The following is a 5,605-nucleotide window of genomic DNA, read 5'->3' on the forward strand; positions in this document are numbered from 1 at the left end:
TGGACTTGGTACATCTGTGTGTTCCCATTCTACTTGCTGTAGTTTGGTCTGGCTTTGCGAGACTACATCTGTATTAACTCCCAGTATTTAGGATTGAGCCCCTCACAGTTTGTACAACGGAGACTTTGAGAATTAAAAAAACTCAATAACAGTGTTGTGTGCACTCTAACTACCTTGTTGTGCAATCGTGTGACGCAAACTAGCGTAGCTGGTCTACTTGGCTGGAGGGTCTTTGTAGAATATATCACTATGTGATGTACTGATAACATTATTCAAATCACTATCAACGAGCAACTACAGATATTCCCACGTAATTTTTATACGACGAGCTATGCTTGAAATGTTACGCATTGTGACTTTAAAGCATGTACGCACGCAACTGTTTTCTGCAGTTGCGTGCGTACATGTACCTTTTTTTAACGTGACCAATTGCATTAAAGGTGAGGTCATCGTCACCTCTCTGTATTTGGAAGTTTTCCTTCCTCCTGGAGCTTTTGTTCAGACCAGCCACTAGCTCCTTGTTTTGCAATGCAAAACAAAGATGGGCCTTGCCATTTATATATGCTTTTACTCTGAAGTGTAACAATATGTGGCAGGCAGTACTTCCTCCCGTGTGTGTGTGTGTGTGTGTGTGTGTGTGTGTGTGTGTGTGTGTGTGTGTGTGTGTGTGTGTGTGTGTGTGTGTGTGTGTGTGTGTGTGTGTGTGTGTGTGTGTGTGCATTAGGGCTTTGACTCCGAACTTCGTTATTCGAATATAATTCGAATATCAAAAAATAAATCAAAATTCAAACGAATATTAGGCAGCCCTTAATATTCGAACCTGTTATGGGCCGGCCAAGAGGGAGAGACGTCGGTCATTGACGACGCAGTCTATCCGTAATATTGTAATGACCACGGAAGAGGCATTGAATGAAGTATTGATTAGACAGCGATTTATTAGAAACCTAATAAACCGTTGGAACACGCAAGACCGGTAACCATAGCAACGCGGTAAACAAACCTTTGCGAAGCCCAATCCAGGTCTTACTGAAGGCATTCAATGGTCAAAATATTATTAATAAACATTCGAATATTAATATTAATAAACAAACAAACTTCGAATATGATTTTTGGGAAAAAGTCAAAGCCCTAGTGTGCATGTTTGCGTGTGTGCGTGCCTGTTCATTCGGCGCTCTGTCGGGCCGGATGGTCTAGACTCCGGTCAGCCATGCAGGGGACCATTTGGGGTTTGTGGGCGGGACGCCCCCGCCTGCCAGCAGCTTTGCTAGGAGCCCCCTAGCAAAGCTGGTAATTGCGGTGTTTCTGAGCAGAGCCCCCCTCCCAGTCTGGAGCTGCCTGCCAGTCTTCCGGGCCGTAACTACTGCCTCTGCAGCAGCACGGAGGAAAAGCTAGACCGGGGCTCACACACAAATGTTCAAATGTTCAAATGTTAAAATGGGGGCTCGAGTCGAAGTGGGCACGTTTAGCAGAGCTTGATCAACCTGGTCGGCTTCCATCTGGGGAAACGAAGGGCTCGGTGTTGGCGCTCGGTGTTGGCGCTCGGTGTTGGCGCTCGGTGTTGGCGCTCGGTGTTGGCGCTCGGTGTTGGCGCTCGGTGTTGGCGCTCGGTGTCTCCCCTTCATTGACTTCCCTCATCCCCGCATCCCACTCTGGTAGAGGCGGCCTCATTCAGTGTATGAGGAAATGCTAGTTCTGAAGTTAAAGAACACGATCAGGACCTGTGGTGACCTTGGCCCCAGCTGACCTTGGACCCAGGTGACCTTTGCTCCCAGGTGACCTTTGCTCCCAGGAGACCTTTGCTCCCAGGTGACCTTTGCTCCCAGCTGACCTTTGTTCCCAGGTGACCTTGGTCCCACTGAGCCTCCTCAGTGCCACTGTGGTTCCGTGTCTGCTCCGGCTCCCCCGTTTGCTGAGTAAGAGGGTTTGGCATTACATACAGGGGACATGAAATCTCTGCCTAATCACCTCTTAAGCCCTCAGTGTGGGGCAGTGCAAGCTTGGCTGTTACTGGTGGCCCAGATTTTATCCCTGTGTGTGTGTGTGTGTGTGTGTGTGTGTGTGTGTGTGTGTGTGTGTGTGTGTGTGTGTGTGTGTGTGTGTGTGTGTGTGTGTGTGTGTGTGTGTGTGTGTGTGTGTGTGTGTGTGTGTGTGTGTGTGCACGTGTGAGTGTGCACGTGTTTGTTTGTGTGTGTGTGTGTGTGCGCATGCGTGTTTGATTGCGTGCGCTGCGCACGTGTGTGTTTGGGTGCGCACGTGTGTGTGTGTGTGTGTGTGCGTGCGCACGTGTGTGTTTGCGTGCGCACGTGTCTGTCTGTGTGTGTGCGCACTGGTTTGTGTGTGCTCCAGTAGACCTCAGGGTCAACAACACCAACACTAATGAGTTAAATGGAACCAACTGTACATCTCAATAAAGAGTAATTACCCATACGTTTATCCCATAGAGCACGGTGTCGTATTTATATGAACTTGATTCACAGCCCACAATTAATCCACTGGGCCATTAGAGCAAATTCCCGCTGTTAATCTGTCAGGCCCATCTGCTGGGTAATGGAGTCAGTTGGCTATATATTAAATTGCCCATTTTAGTGCCTTGCAATGCATGCCATGTTTGCTCATTGACACTCAAATAGTAATAACCATGATCATACATAAGAGCAGTACACCACTGCCAGGCGCGCAGCTCACTGTGAGGGGCGAGGGGGTAAATGTATATGAAAGATATTTGAAACATTCAAGTATCAGATTATTTCCCTGGAGAGAGCCTATTCTACGATGCACCCCTCGGACCCCCTGGGTCTTTTCCCACACCCCTTGGTGACCCGTGTCCCCTTCATGGCTCCCCAGAGCTGGGTGTGGCCTCTGCCTCTCTGGCCGTTCTGCGGCGCTGCGCGTGCACGTCTCCGGTGCTCTCCATTCCTCCCGTCTCTCAGCACATGCGCCGCGTTCGGGCTAATTGGAAATCTGAACTGTGTGGGTGTGTGTGTGTGTGTGTCCATGCGCATGTGTGTGTGTGTGTGTGTGTGTATGTGTGTGTCCCCGAAGCGCATGTGTGTTTCCTGCGATGACAGCACATTCTAAAGATCAACATCTTTCTTCGCGACCGACCACACCTCGACCAGGGCTCCCCTGGACCCAGAGTGACCCTCCGAGGCCCCGCTGCCCCGCTCGTCTCCTTGGATCCCCTCATTGCTCCTCGATCGCACCGTCCCACCTCACACACTGCTCACGCTCTCTGCGTCCGCTTATGCAGAATCCCCTGGGGACGGGACGGGGCCGGGACCGGGACACTCTCCTGACGGGGCCCTTGAAGGCTTGCTTACGGTTGGACGTCGACGCAACCAACGCAAGGGGGTTTACGGACCCCTTACGTCATTGCGGACCCTCCTTGCGTCCACCTCAAGGGACTGACGCGCGCCTCCCAAAAAGTGTAACCTTGCGTCGAAGCGACGCAGCAGCAATGGCTGTGATTGGTCCGCTCACTAAAACCTGGCGCGGAACCGAAATAGGTTCACGACGGAGTGGCAGCGTCTGCGTGGTCGTTGGGACCAGACCTGAGCCTTAACAGGGGGGGGGGGGGGTTAAGGGCCCCTCAACGGGGCCCTTAACCTCCGCTACAACGGACGGCAAGCGCCGCAGCCAGTGGTGCTAACGACTCGACCCACAGAGATCGCTCATTTCCTTGAGTGCGTTCCACCCCGGGGCTCCCCTAATGAGTAACCGAGGAGCCTCCCGTCGTAATGTATTCTTAGTGTTCCCGGTGCTAAAAGCTGGCTGGAGTGTCGTCGTAAAGCCCTTGTGTTAACAGCCACCAGCGTGGCTCTCATACCCCCCCCGCTCCATTACTCTGCTGCTGGGGTGACACCAGCTCCCACCTCAGCCAACACAGAGCCATGTTTGGCCGGCACCGAGGTGTTAATTTGCTATTCGTATCGTGGTTACATCGCCGGGGGTAATCCGAAGCTGGCGTTCTAGGAATTAACATGGTGGTGTTTTTTTTTTTTGGGATATTTTTAGCCGCGTTCTGCCATGTTCACCGGCGTGAATCCCTGCTCTGTCCCGACGCACCACATGATGTGTCACTCTTTCGGCGGTGAAATTAGGGGGGGAACTGCTGATTTGAAATGTGCTCATTTCCCATGATGCATCATGTGATGCATCAAGTGTCCCTAAGGGGTGTTGTGGGGGCCGAGAGACGAACCTGATCTGATCCATTGAGCCACTCGTCATGCTCTCAAGGCTAAACGATGTCCATTCATGTTGGATTCAATCACTTCCCTTTGTTTTCTTTGTATCTCTTTCCTGATCCATTGCAAAGGACGGCCACTTCATAACCACAATGCGTGAGCCATGGAGGCTTGCTTTTAATATCATCAGCATTAGCACCACCCTGCAGTGCTGATAGATGATCTGACTGCAGAGAGCGAGAGAGAGCGAGAGAGAGCGAGAGAGAGAGCGAGAGAGAGAGAGAAGATAGAGCGGCCTTACGTCAGAATTACATGTGTGGAGATGGGAGACTGCAGGCAGAGATTCATGCAGCCAAACAAAGGGGGTGATTATAAACGGTCGCACAATGGCAGCCGCTGACAGCCAATAACCACGAAATCGGCGCACGCTGCCAGAGCTGCTGCAGACACAAGATCCGCGCCCTGCGGCCAATGTGAAGGATTATGCAACAGCAGCAGCTGCTGCCGTCGCCCGGCGCTAGCCCGATGCTAGCCCGATGCTAGCCCTATGCTAGCAGACTGCCGTGCTGACCTCACACCGGAGCCTTGTTGCAGGGGCCTTGCGTCATGCCGCGCCGCGAGGCCCCCGGGGCGTGGCCCTCTGCGACGGGGGCCCTCTCTGGGGTTGAGGTGAACGGGGTTAGCTGGACGGGTGATTCAGCCCCGCGGTGCGGCGGTTCAACCCGCGAGACGGGGCCAGCTGGCGTGGCCAGGGGGAAACCCGAGCGGAGGGCTGGGTGAGGTGGAGGTGCTGCTGGGAGAGAGAGAGAGAGAGAGAGAGAGAGAGAGAGAGAGAGAGGGTGAGAGAGGTAGAGGTAGGGAGAGAGAGGGTGAGGGCGAGAGAGGTAGAGGTAGGGAGAGAGAGAGAGAGAGAGAGGGTGAGGGCGAGAGAGGTAGAGAGACAATGGCGGCCCCTCAGGAAGTGAAGGGATTGTGTTTGGAGTTGTTTTGGACTCCTCACGGTCACTCCTTGGTTTGGATTAGGGACCAGGGCCTCGCTGGCCCCTCGCCAGCTCTGGTGACGGGAGGGAGGGAGGGAGGGAGGGAGGGAGGGGGTGTGTGTGTGTGTGTGTGTGTGTGTGTGTGTGTGTGTGCGTGTGTGTGTGTGTGTGTGTGTGTGCGTGCGTCCAATGACTCATTAAACCCCACCCTGCTTCGGCCAACTCCTTTGCAGGGCAAAGTACAAAGTATCACACTCACGGCCACAGCAGCTGCAGGGGCTCAGACGTCAGTGTGTGAGGCCAGAGGATGTAGTTAGGGGGAGGATCTCTCTCCCTCTCTCTCCCCCTCCTCCTCCCCCTCTCTCCCTCTCCCTGTTTCTCCCTTTCCCACCCTCTTTCCCTGTTTCTCTCTCTCTCTCTCTTTCCCTCTCTCCCTCTCCC

General features: G+C 53.3%; 1 long non-coding RNA gene across 1 annotated transcript; it reads right to left on the reverse strand.

Annotated features, from left to right (window-relative positions):
* Positions 1-910: 910 nt before the first annotated feature.
* LOC132469228 (uncharacterized) lies at positions 911-1,933 on the reverse strand. Its single transcript, XR_009528380.1, has 2 exons — positions 1,795-1,933; positions 911-1,760 (listed from the first exon to the last, which is right to left on the reverse strand). It is a non-coding gene; the product is annotated as an uncharacterized LOC132469228 (long non-coding RNA).
* Positions 1,934-5,605: the final 3,672 nt, after the last annotated feature.

Source organism: Gadus macrocephalus, chromosome 12 (assembly GCF_031168955.1).
Source record: "Gadus macrocephalus chromosome 12, ASM3116895v1".
Lineage (NCBI taxonomy): Eukaryota > Metazoa > Chordata > Actinopteri > Gadiformes > Gadidae > Gadus > Gadus macrocephalus.